This window comes from Delphinus delphis, chromosome 1, assembly GCF_949987515.2.
Source record: "Delphinus delphis chromosome 1, mDelDel1.2, whole genome shotgun sequence".
In the NCBI taxonomy this organism is placed as follows: Eukaryota; Metazoa; Chordata; class Mammalia; order Artiodactyla; family Delphinidae; genus Delphinus; species Delphinus delphis.
In genome coordinates this window covers 95,890,512-95,903,408 of record NC_082683.1, presented here as the reverse complement: position 1 = coordinate 95,903,408, position 12,897 = coordinate 95,890,512, and the positions used below count along the sequence as shown (strand labels likewise).

The following is a 12,897-nucleotide window of genomic DNA, read 5'->3' as shown; positions in this document are numbered from 1 at the left end:
GCAGAGGCCTGAGTGGCACACATGCCCACACACACACACACACACACACACACACACACACACACACACACACAGAGCAGCTGCAGGAAGGGCAGTGCCTCGCCTCCTGGCCCCTCTGGAGAGAAGCAGCAGTAGGCCTGTCGCAGCCCAGGATCTGCCCTCGGTATGGCTGAGGTTGGTGGAAGGACAGACAGCAGGACCGGGCCCCGAAGAACTGCCCGTGGAGCCCAGCTAGAAGGGAACTTGGCAGAACAAGTGCACCTCCCTGTGTGGAAATCCTTCCAGGCACCCTAGACACGAGTCGTTTAGGTGGGACCCCGGCTGCAACAGGGAGGGAGCTCACCACCTCACAGGGCACCCCGGGCAGCCACCTGCCCCTGGATATATAGGCCCCTCCAGGACAGTCTTCGGAGCCTCAAGGACAGACTCCAGGCCCCGACCCCACCTCTGTCTGCCTGTGACATTGCTTCCGTGCCCAGAACAAAGGCAGCGGATGAAACCCACAACCCTCTGCCCTTTATTTCTTTATCACCTGCATTTCAAGTTCACAGGAAGAGGGTTTCAAAGCCTCAGAGTCAGGATGGCACTGCGGTCAGTATTTTCAAAAGAAAGGAAACCAAAAAGGATCACAGAACTGCAGGTATAGCAGATTAAGGCCCTGGGAAGGGGCCAGGGGGCAGGGAAGGGTGTGCATGCGTGCGCGGGGAGCCCACTGCTTTCCCAGCTCTCCAGGGCAGGAGAGGGAGAAGGGGCAGAGAGGGAGGCCGCTGAAGGAAAGGAGAGCAGGGCTGCCCCACTGCTTTTTAGGTTGAGGGGGGCAGCTCGCGTGGCCAGGGCACTGGCCAGCTCTTGCCTCCACTGCGACAGCCCCTAACGTTCGCCCCGCTCCAGCCTCGCACCACGGTGGCACGTTTCCTTTTGCTGAGCGACGCCATCTCTTGTGCTCCTGGAGGCTCAGATGCATCCTGAGCTCAGCGTGGGAATCGTTGTGTTCACATCTCCGATGAGGCTGTGATTGAATCTACCACGTTGCTCATAAAAAGTGTGGGCCATGAAGTCGTTTGTTTTACTGCCTGTGTTTTCCTTTTGCTTCATTTTTCTGGTTTCTTTTTCATTGACTTTATCTTGTGTATTGAATGAATCCTTTTTAGAAAAAAAACTTTTTTAAAGTTGTGAAATGTTTTTAAAATATAGAAAAGCAGAGGGAATTACAAAATGAACCCCCTAGTACCCACCTACCAGCTTTATCAATTCTTAACAGATTACCACAGTTTTTCCTCATTTTGTTGCGGTTAGATACACTGACACAAAATTTACCGTTTTGACCATTTCAATTTCTTTTAGAAACATAACATTATACGTACAGTTAAAGGGCCCTATGACCTCTCTCCCACGCCCTTCCCTTCTTCCCTAGAGGTACCCACTATTTTGAATTTGATTCCCCTATAAAAGTGATACATGGGTATTGTAAAACAATCCGTATAGTGGAAAAGGGTATAAAGCAAAAAGTAAAAATCTTCCTGCTACCGCCAGCCTTAAAGTCACTCCCCCCTGAAGAAACTATTGTTAAAACTTTCTATGGGGCTTCCCTGGTGGCGCAGTAGTTGAGAGTCCGCCTGCCGATGCAGGGGACACGGGTTCATGCCCCGGTCTGGGAAGATCCCACATGCCGCGGAGCGGCTGGGCCCGTGAGCCATGGCCGCTGGGCCTGCGCGTCCAGAGCCTGTGCTCTGCAACGGGAGAGGCCACAACAGTGAGAGGCCCGCGTACTGCAAAAAAAAAAAAAAAAAAAAAAAAACTTTCTATGAATCTTTCCAGGTATCTTTTAATACATATGAATATATTATTTTGTTTCCTTTCTTTATACATGTGAGCTTACACTATGCATAATGTTCTCCAACATGCCTTTAGTTCCCAGCTGTCACTGTTCCTTGGACACTTTTCTGTTAGTACTAATAAATCTACTGTGTTCTTTTAAACAGCTGCATGAGATTCTACTTTACTTGATAAGTTTCCCATAGATGGGTATTTAGGTGGTTTCCAGAGACTTAGCTATTCTAAACAAGCCTACATTGAACATTTGTGACATATACTTTTGCTCACTTGTGGGAATACTGTATATCTGTAGAATAAATACCTCAAAGTGGAGTTTCCAGGTAAAAAATACTGAACATTTGACACCTTGAAAGATATTGCCAACCCTCCGTCTAAATATGATCAACTCAAACGCCAACAAACAACATGTGAGAGTTTCTGTCTCCCCACATCCTTGAGAACATGACTTTTCATACCACTATTGGCCTTTTGTTTATTTTCTCCTGTAAGCTGTCTGCTCTTACCCGTTTTGAACCCTAGCATTTTGTGGGCTTACTTTTTACATTTGAATCTTTGATCCACCTGGAATTAATTTTAGGTGCTGTGTGAGACAGATACTCTTTTCGATGAACATTTATTGAGATTCCTGCTCCATAAGTAGATTGAATTAAGTACTGACATGAAAGGAAAAGCAGATTTCTCTTCATTCCGAACAGGCCACAGCTACGTGGTTTTGCCTCCCCACTTAGAACTAGCTGACATAAGGCTCTAGATTAAGAAATGGACCATCCAGAATGGATGGGTAAACACAGAGGCTCTGCAGACATTCAATCACTTCGTTGTTCAACAAATAGGCAGTGGTGGATTCAGTCACTGGAACTTTGGTTTTTTCCTGAGGAGAGGTGTATTGCATGTGGGAAGAGGGGTACACACGTATTTGGTAGCCAGAGTAGACCGTGGCCAACTGCAAAGAGTCCACCCAAATCCATTTTCTCTCTTCCATTATAACGGGCTTGAAGCTGGGCACATGGCTGCCTGACTAGGGACAGCGTTTCCCAGCCCTGTGCATTTAGAAGGGACCATATGACTACATTCTCACCAGGGGAATGTGAGTAAGGCTGACATGAGCCCCTCCAGATATAATGGTTTTAAAACATGACACAAAGTCTTTGACTCTGTACCTGCCAAGTGGTGGGTGTCTATGATCCCTCTATTTGAACCTGGGCAGTCTTCACCCAAGAGGAAAGTGGGAAGCAATGTGATTTCTGAGGCCAGAGCATAGAAGGCTAGGCAGCTTCTACCTTGTGGGAACACTCGCTCTTGGCGCCCTGAGCCTCCATAAAAGAAGTCCAACTCCCCTGAGGCCACCAAGTTAGAGAGGCCCCATGTCAGTGCCCTGGAACAAGCCCTGCTGAGCCCAGTCTTCTAGCCAAGCACCAGGCAAGTGAAGGTGTCTCCTGACAATTCAGCCTCCAGCCATCTGAGTCACCCCCAGCCACCTGAGTCTTCCCAGCTGAGGGCCCAGACGTTGTAGAGCAGACAGACAAGCCATCCTCCCTGAATTCTGTCCAAAATCCCCAGCATTCCTCACAGACCCACAGAACCGATGAGGATAATGGAATAGTTGATATTTTATAGCACTATTTTGGAGTGGTTTGTTATTCTGTAGTAGATAATTGGAGCTAAGCCAAAGCCTAGAAAACTCTTCCCCCTTTCTGCTGGCTCCAACTCAGATGTGGCAATGACCCAGCCTCAACTATGCAGATGACGACTCTAGGAATGACAGAGCCACAGGATGGAAGGAACTTGGGTCCCCAAAGGACCACATGGAACACTGCCGCTAGCTGATAAGAAACACTCACCTTGAGGGTTATACGTGAGAGAGGAATACATGTCTTTATCCCTTAAGCCAAACAAACAATACATACTGTACACCTGAAACTAACACAACATTGTTAATCAACTATACTCCAATATGAAACAAACAAACGAACAATACCATACAAAGATATAGTAGTGAGCAAGGTACACTGGTCTGGGGAGGAGGGTGGAGGGAGGCGTCACAACAGCAGATCAACCCCCCCAAAAAAACAACGCGATAGGTTTTTTTGTTTTGGCGGTACGCGGGCCTCTCACTGTTGTGGCCTCTCCCGTTGTGGAGCACAGGCTCCGGACACGCAGGCCCAGTGGCCATGGCTCACGGGCCCAGACGCTCCGCGGCATGTGGGATCTTCCCAGACCGGGGCACGAACCCGTGTCCCCTGCATCAGCAGGCGGACTCTCAACCACTGCGCCACCAGGGAAGCCCCTGCAATAGCTTATTTAATGACAGTTGTAATCAATTCTTAGCAGACATATACAGGGAGCTGTAAAAACAATTCACAGGGGCTCTCACCCAGTGTGAATGGACATGGAAGGTAGCCCTGAGGAAGTGATGCTGCTTTGAGACCAAAAGGGTGAGTAGAAATTAAGTAGGATGATAGGGAGGGAGGAGAGGAAGAATGTTCAGCCGCTGAGGGTGGGTGGAGCATGTGCAAAGGCTCTGAGTCAGGAAGGAGATGGTGAGTTTGAGGAACTGGAAAAAATAAAAGCCAATGTGGGTCTTGTGGGTCAGGCTGAGGATTTCAGATCTGACCTCTAAGAAATAAGAATCCATGGGATAATTCTCCAGCAGGAGAGTGACTTGATCAGGTTAGCCTCTGGAAGCTGTAGGGGGAAGAGACCAGGGGCAGGGAGACCAGGAGGAAGCTGATGAAGACCCTGTTTGTGGTGGGGGCCGTGGAGCGAAGTGATTGGGTCTGAGAAATATTTGGGAGGCGGTCAATAGTATTTGGAGGGTAGGGGGAGCTTGTTGAGAGAGGGAGGAGTCAAGGATGAAATACCAGGGAGATATCTGGTCTATGAGTAAGTTATGATGTCATGGCCAGAGGAAATCTAGACATGGCTAAGTCCAAAGGTAGCTCAGAGCAGGAGAACGGGGACTGGATTTGTTGGTGGGTGCCTTTGAACAAGTCATTTCTCACATCTTTATATCTTTTCTATAATATGGAAACAACCTACTGCACAGGATGGCTGTATGTGTAAGGACAATGGCTGCCCTCATTCACCCAAAAACACTTAGTGAGTGGAGCCTACGATGTGCAGTCAATAAGATAAATACCTAAAGTACATGGTGTGTTAGTGAAAGTGCCAAGGAGAGCAAATAAAGTAGGGAAAGGAGACAGAAGGAAGAAGCAAGCTTTTAGATAGGATGTTTAAGGGGTACACTCATGAACAGGTGATCCAGGTTCTGTGGAACCTGAGGGAGGCTCTCCTCTAGAAGATAAAAATTAAAACATCTTATTTATTCAAATTTCACAAAGATATGTGGCCATATGAGTAGACTTCTAGGGCTTGGAAGGGGCAGCTGTGAGTCAGGGGACCCAGAGCTTAAGCATCCAGGGTTGCTCAGTAAATCCAGCTCCGCTCATGAGTAACAGAGCTGTGGGAGGGGGAGGAGGATGACTGCGGGTGTCACCAAAAGAACCTGTTTTATGACACTTATGGTAAGTCATTCAACTACTCTGACCCTCAGCTTCCTGATCTGTAAATGTCCTTATAAAGTTTTAAGGAGTGAATAGAGGCATATAAATCAAGTTCCTGGCTCATAGTAACAAGTGGTCGCTATTACTTTAATTTGCATTCCTACCATGGAGAACCATGGTCTCAGCCTTGGGGAGGGACCAAAATAAAAAAGGGATTACGAGCCCCAGTGGCAGGCAGGCCCCACGCTGCCTGTGAATGCTGGGGTCAGTGGCTCCCCTGTGGACCTGGCGTGCGGCAATGGCCCTCATGTGCTACACTCTGGGGAACAGCCTTATGGAGATCACACATCTCACGAAGGCCTAGCTGTCCCTATGGACTTGGATGCGTGAACAGGATGAACAGAAAGAGAGGAGGCTAGACACATGGCTGACCTTGTATCCTTTGCATGACCATTACACCTGTCCTCAAAGCCTTCTCTCTCCTGTGCACAACGGCATCTCTTAAGGAAAAACTGATTGCGCTGGTCACAGAAGAGGCAACAGTCCCAAATAATAAAATCATTGTAGTGGGTATTGGACATGTAGGTATGGCATGTGACATCTGCATTCTGGGAAAGTCCCTGGCTGATGAACTTGCCCTTGTGGATGTTTGAAAAGATGAACTCAAAGTAGAAATGATGCATCTGCAGCATGGGGACTTCTTTCTTCAGACACCTAAATTTGTGGCAGATACAGTTTACTCTGTGATTGCCAATTCAGAGATTGTGAGGGTAGCTGCAAGCGTGCGCCAGTGAGAAGGAGAGAGTCATCTTAATCTGGTGCAGAGAAATGTTGTCTTCAAATTCATTGTTCCTCAGATCATCAAGTACAGCCCTGATCGCATCATAATTGTGGTTTCCAACCCAGTGGATATTCTCACATACGTTACCTGGAAAGTGGATTACTTAAGCACTGCGTGATTGAAAGTGGGTGTCAAATGTGGATTCTGGTAGGTCTCACTATCTTATGGCTGAGAACTTGGCATTCATGCCAGCAGCTGTCGTGGATGGATTTGGAGAGAACATGGCAACTCAAGTGTGGCTGTTTGGAGTATATGTGGCCAGCGTTTCTCTCCGGGAACTGGGTCCAGAAATGGGAAAGAACAAAAATAATGAAAATTGGAAGGAAGCGTGCAAGACAGTGGTGGAAAGTGCATGTGAAATCACCAAGCTAAAAGGATAACCAGCTGGTCTATTGGATGAAATGTGACTGATCTCATTGAATCCATGGTGAAAAATCTATCCAGGATTCAACCAGTGTCAACAATGGTGAAGGGGATGCAGGGCATTGAGAACGAAGTCTTCCAGAGCCGTTCATATATCCTTAATGCTCAGGGGTTAACCAGTGTCACCAACGAGAAGCTGAAGGCTGATAAGTTTGCTCAACTCAAGAAAAGTACAGATACCCCGTGGGACAGCCAGAATGACCTATGAGACCTGTGGCTTCTGAGTTCTAGGCTGTAGAAATTTTACAACTCCAATGTGAGGGACTTCCCTGGCAGTCCAGCGGTTAGTCCCTCCCACTGCAGGGGGCACGGATTCCATCCCAGTCGGGGAACTAAGATCCCGCATGCTGCGCGGAGGGGCCAAACAAACAAACAAACAACAACAACAAGAAAAACTCCAATGTGATTAGCCATGACCCTTTGGTTTTCATCCACGTACACGGATCACAGTTTCCTTTTCTCTTCCTAGATGTGTGAATTCAGGTTCACAGAATCAAAGCCCATGTTTGGTTTTATGTTTGCAATAGGAGCCCTTGAACTAAGAATACTGACTATTAAAAAAAGAAAAAGAAGACATGAAGGAAGGAAGGATGGAAGGAAACAAAGAAAGGATGGAGGCTGGGGGCTTGGACAGGTCCTGATTCCAATCCTGCCTCTGCCAAACTGTGGCCATGGCTGGTGGCTTCACCTGCTTGAACTGCCGCTTCCTCGGCTGTCACACGGCAGGACAGTCCTGATACCGCTGCACAGGGCGGGCTGTGAAGACATGATGTGCAGGAACGCACAGAGTGAGGGGCCACTGCCCCGCCCTCCTCCTCTTCCAAGTCAGACACACAGTCTGGGACCTGTACCGGGAGGAGACGAGGCTGTGACGACGGCCTTGGGCACCTGGTGACTGAAACTTCTCCCGCGCCCTGGGTGCGGGGCTGCCACAGCAAATGCTCTCGGGCATATAACGAAGCAAGCTTGACTCGTGGTGGGTGCTGGTGACGTTCGATGACCTAAAACAATGAAACCCATAATCAGAGAGTGCTCGGACTTGGCTGCTGTGGGTTTGTTTGCCCACGCACGAGGTTCAAGCATCTCGCTTGGAGTTACATCGGCTGTTAGCCCTCAATTCTGTTGCTAAGAAATTATGAGCCAAATGATGTTTCCAAAAAATAACCACTACAGGATGTTTCAGAATAGAACCATAATAACAGCCCAAACAGAACGGATATGTTGTTATTGATAAATCCTTATGAAGAGCCCAGGAGTGGGGTGACTGGGGGCATAGCCTGGCCATACACCTTCTATGGAAATTACTGGTTTGCCAAGGTCTTGAATATAACAAAATAAACTCAGGGATAAAACTGTAAGCGACATAATATAACGTCTTCATGATTCTGAAATCCATCAACCAAGATGTATTTGTTGGGGGCCTATGTGCCTGTTCCGGGCATGTTTATGACCATCTTAGCCACATTAAGTTGCAGGCAGTGACGAAGCCTGGCATAGCTGTAACCACCCCTGTTTGGCAGGGTGCCTGCGTGTCACAGTTGATTAAGTGACTTAACAGCCGTTTGCAGCCACCTCCTCCACTATTGCTCTGTTGCTGGGGCAACAGCAACCAGTCAACTAACAGAAGCCCATGTTAGAGCAGGACAAGAGATTCCATCAACAGGGAAGTCAGAAAACAGGGCCCTTGCAAGGAACTGACTGTCATCTGGTGCCTAGACCAGTTCTGCCCGTGGGATTTTCCTGGGAAGATGCAGCCATCCTGCTGCGGGTCCTCACCTCCAGGTGATCTCTGTGAGGCAGATGAATTAATGCAAAGCAGCTGTCATCTGTTAAGAAAGGAACTCCTGATCTCTGCCCGCCTGTTTCCTGACCAGGGAGCCAAGCCGTGTGATGCCAGCCCCGCCTACCTCTTCCCCTCTGGACGGCCCCGTCAGGCCCTCTGCTTGCTGTCTGGCTGGCTTCGCTGGCTGCAGTGGCCTTAAGGTCTACGTTTTATCTCGCTGGGCAGGTAATGGAGGGCAAGTCGTGGTGTTCTTCCTTCTCATTTTACAGGTTAGGGAGCCAAGGTCAGAGGGACAGAGTAAAGTGTCAAAGCCGCACAGCTAGTAAGTCAAGGGCAGACTCGTGTCGTCTAGCCCCAAGTCCCAGGATCCTCACTGCTCGCCAGACCCCAAGAGCCCAAGATGCTTTGCACGGGAAACCGCCAAGTGTTGCAACGGCTCCCAGAAAGGGGTCAGTGTTTCCATGGGCCAACCCTGGTGACCCTCTGTCACCGTGTGGCACCCAGGGAAGGGGGCAGAGCCATGAGCACTCTGCCTTCCTCTTTCCCCCAAGGGGCAGAAGAAGGGGGTCATGAATCAAGCCAGTCACTAAGATCCCAGACTTGGAAGCTTATTCTGCCACTGAGTACCTGGGCGACCTCAGGCAAGTTAATCTTCTGCAAAGCTGTTTCCTTTCTTAAAATTAGGAGATCAGTACATACGTACTTTATAGGGTATTTATGAGGAACGCGTGAGATTAAATAGGTAAAAATGGTTAGCAGTGTATGTGCGGAACACTTAATGAATTCTAACAGCAGCAGCGGCTGGGGCTATAACAATATCCTCATTTTCACCACCACCATCATCCATTTCTGCTCAGGACCTGGGGTGCAAGTGGGCAGAAGGCTAGCACCAATTAGAGTGCCATTCTACTCCCCAGTAGCGACTGGCCTGTTCCATGAAAGCTTTTGGTGACAAAGGGACACATTTCCCAGGGTTCCTGGTGATAGATGCTTCATTTTTCAGAAGCTGGACTCAAGGAACGGAAAAGCAGCTTTGTGGGTTTCCATGCCTGTCTAAACACATGTGCTTCCAATTGGCTCTGCTGAGCTGGAATTCCCCGGTGCCCGGCCCAGGCCAGCTCCCTCCACTGCCCAGTGCCCCCCACCTTGAGTCATGCTGGGTGCCTGCCCTTGGCCAGACCTGGGGGCCTCAATGGCAGATTGCTTCCTCCCCACCATTTCTTAATTCCATCCCTTGGAGTGGGAAGAGCTGGGGGCCCCCCCGTCCAGTCTGTCTGAAAGTTGTTACTCTGAGAGTCTGAAAACCACAGCCCAGAGAAGGGCATCTAAAGGCGGGCTGGGGGGAGGGTGGAAATGAAGGCTGAGGTGGAGGGGTCATAAATTCACCAGCCCTGCCGCCTGGCATCCACCCCCAATGCAACGGCTCCAGTTATCCTGTGGGGTCAGGATGCTGTTTCTGCCGAGTCATCCTTTCTTGCCCAGAGAGATCCTGGCCCAAAGCCACATTCCTGGTGGGGTCTGAGTGCCACAGAGCACGGAAACGTCCTTTCTCACCAGGCTGCCAGCTCTCCAGCCCGGCACACAGGCCGGTCTCTCAGCAGCCTCTGCCGGCAGCAAACACGCTCCTCCAAGTCTGTGTGTGTCCCCCCAGAAGTCCAGCCCACCCCAGACCCTGAGCTCCGGGAGCAAAGAACATCCCACAGGGAGGGAAGCAGGTAGTGTGCCAGTACCTGAGGGAAGGGGGGAGAGGCAGGGCCTAAGGGGAGGGGTCCAGAGGGGGACTGAGGAACTATTTAAAATTCCTGCCTGTCCACCTGGTGGGCCCTCCTGCCAGTGGGGGTCCAGCAGCCCCACTGAGAAGGAGACTACTGTCCCAGGACTGGCTTGGGCAGGGACCAAATCTCAAGCCAAAGAGGCAATGAGACAGTCTAGGCTTCAGCCCTGGGCCCATGCTTCCCCCAACCCAGTAAGTCCAGCTTCCCCGATCGTGCAAAACGTCAGTGTCCCCAGATAAATAAGCCGACCACACCTTCTGCAGAGCCTAGGTTTCAGGAACACCTTTGAGTACCCACAGTGTGCCAGGCACCGTAATAGACACTGGCCCTACCACAGAGGACAAGGTAGATGTGCCCAAATCCCTGATGTCTTTTCCAGGCCCACTGCCCTTGCCTCCACTCATGTTCTCATCGCAGACTGCTTGGGTTACAATCTTGGTTCCCCACTTCCAGCTGTGTGATATTGAGCAAGTTACTTTACCTCTCTGGGCCTCCATTGTCTCAGCTATAAAATGGGGGCAAGCTAGTATCTACTTTATAGGGATATTAAGAGAGAAAAATGAGTTCACGTATGTAAAATATTTAAGACAGTTTTAAGACAGTGCCTGGCACAAAGAGCTCAACACATGTGTGTGTGTGTTCCTGACTCTGAGCGTTTGTTCAGGCTGTCCTCTACCTAGAATGCTTTTCCCCTATTCTGTGGGAACCTGTAAGTTCAGACTTGGCAGTTTCCACAAGGGAGGACCAATGGGTCCTAAGGTCAGGCCACGGCCAGGTGAGGGCCACTAATACTTGCAGAGCATTTTCCTGTTTGACAAGGGTTTTACACCCCTGTAAGGCAGATGAGGGAAGGGGGCTCGGGGAGGTAAGACACCTGCCAGAGGTCACAGCCCCAGAGCTGAGCGTGGAGGCTGGGAATTCTGACTGCAGGTAGCACTGTCCCTGCCCCACTTCACAGTGCTGGTCCCCAGGAGCCTTCAGACACCCTGAGGCCATCGCCAGAAACTCAAAGCTCCCCCAAGGCTCAGTGCCCAGAGGACAGGGCCTTCCTGGCCCTTCAGAGACCCTGGGGTCAGTAGGCTTTGTCTCTCAGGGCCAGACAAGGCCAAAGCAGCCCTCAGGACAGGGGATGCTGGCCTGGCAGAGCCCTGAAGAGGGCCCTGCAGGAAGAGCTCAGCTAAGGAAACTCTGAGCAATGCCAGCAGACCACAGGGCCCCCAGGCTTCCTGCTCTCTCCACACAGGCTGCCCTGTCAACGTCAACGGGTTTGTGAAACCCTGCCGGGCGGGCAATGGAAACTCAAGGGGCCCCAGTGTTCACTGGCTGTGGTCACCCTGTTCCTTCGCAGCCCAGGAGAAGGTTGCTTTCTAAAGGCGGCCATCCACACTGTAATGGAATCCAGCTGTGGGAGACAGGCACCTGACAGTGGCCCCACCATGTTAGGCCCCGGGGCCTCCAGACCCCAGGACTCCTGCCTGCAGGCCCAGATCTCCTGGGACCCCCACAGATGGGAACCCCTAGATGCAGATGTAGGGTGGGATCTGTGGTTGAAGGACTCTGGAGTGAGAGATAATGTGGATTATAAGCCCAGTTCATAGCTCTGCTAGCTGTGTGACTTTGGGCAAGTTGATTAACCTCTCTGTGCCTCAGTCTCCTCGTGTAAAATGATGATACAAAGCACGTCTCTTGTTTTGAGGATCAAATAGAATAATGTATATGGAAGGTTTGGCGCATATGTGGCACACAGTAAGTTCTTGGAATATAGAAGCTGCTGTTATATTTAGTAACCTTGATGAGTGGCAACAGAAAACTGGGGTACAAATACTATTGCATTTCTTTGATTTTGGAATTTTAATTAAAACCATCCAGACCCAGTCTACTATACTTGAAGGAAATCTATACCTTCCTCCTGAAACTTCCTCTCCCTTTGAATTGTCCAAGAACCCCAAGTCTTATGTGCTCCGAAGTGGGTGGTCAACTTCCCAAAGGGGGCCAGGAGCCCTGGAACTCTGACCAGTCCCGCTGCCTGTTGACACTATTCCCACATGGTCAGAAGGAGAATCTGGTCCTGTGCCACCCAGAGCTCCACAGGCCACATGGATCTTCCAGGAGGATAACTCCAGGTACGGCCCAAAGCGCCCCCAGTCCTGCTCCCGGAGTTACTACCCACTCTCATGCTGTTCATGACCATACGTCGCCATTCCCATGCTGAGTCTGCAGGGCTCCTGGGTCCACTCTCCACAGATTAGAGTTTAGTCCCTTTTCCTTCCCCAGGATCCGTGCTGGGGCTGGGGCTACTTCTCATTTCCAGACCCTAAAGCACAAGCAATCTCGCTACTCCTCTGTGTCTGAAAGTCCCCAGAAAGAGCACACCTTGGCCACCCTCCATGGTTAGCCTCAGTGCTGATTCACCTGCCCACAGACCACCAAGGTAACTCTCACACAGAACAAAGAAAAAAGTGGTCTCCATGGGGCATCATTTTTCTTCTCAGTAACTAGACGGCAGGGAGAAGCCAAAGCTGAGGCCAGGGAAGCAGGGGAGCCTTTTCTTCATGCTCCAGGAGCACCAGATGTGAGCTCCTGGAACAGGGCGGGAGAGGGCTGCGTTCTGGTATCCCTGATGGCTGGCCCCAGCACCTGAGCTCTTGTCAGTTTGTCCATATGGCTCAATGAATGCTTGTTGACTGACTGACCGACTGACTGAGAGCAAAAAGACCTATCTGAAGGAGTGGATCC

General features: G+C 50.2%; 1 pseudogene; it reads left to right on the top strand.

The window, feature by feature from the left end:
- The first annotated feature begins 5,839 nt into the window (after window positions 1-5,839).
- Window positions 5,840-6,841, top strand: LOC132421876 (L-lactate dehydrogenase B chain-like; annotated as a pseudogene).
- The last annotated feature ends 6,056 nt before the right edge of the window (window positions 6,842-12,897 follow it).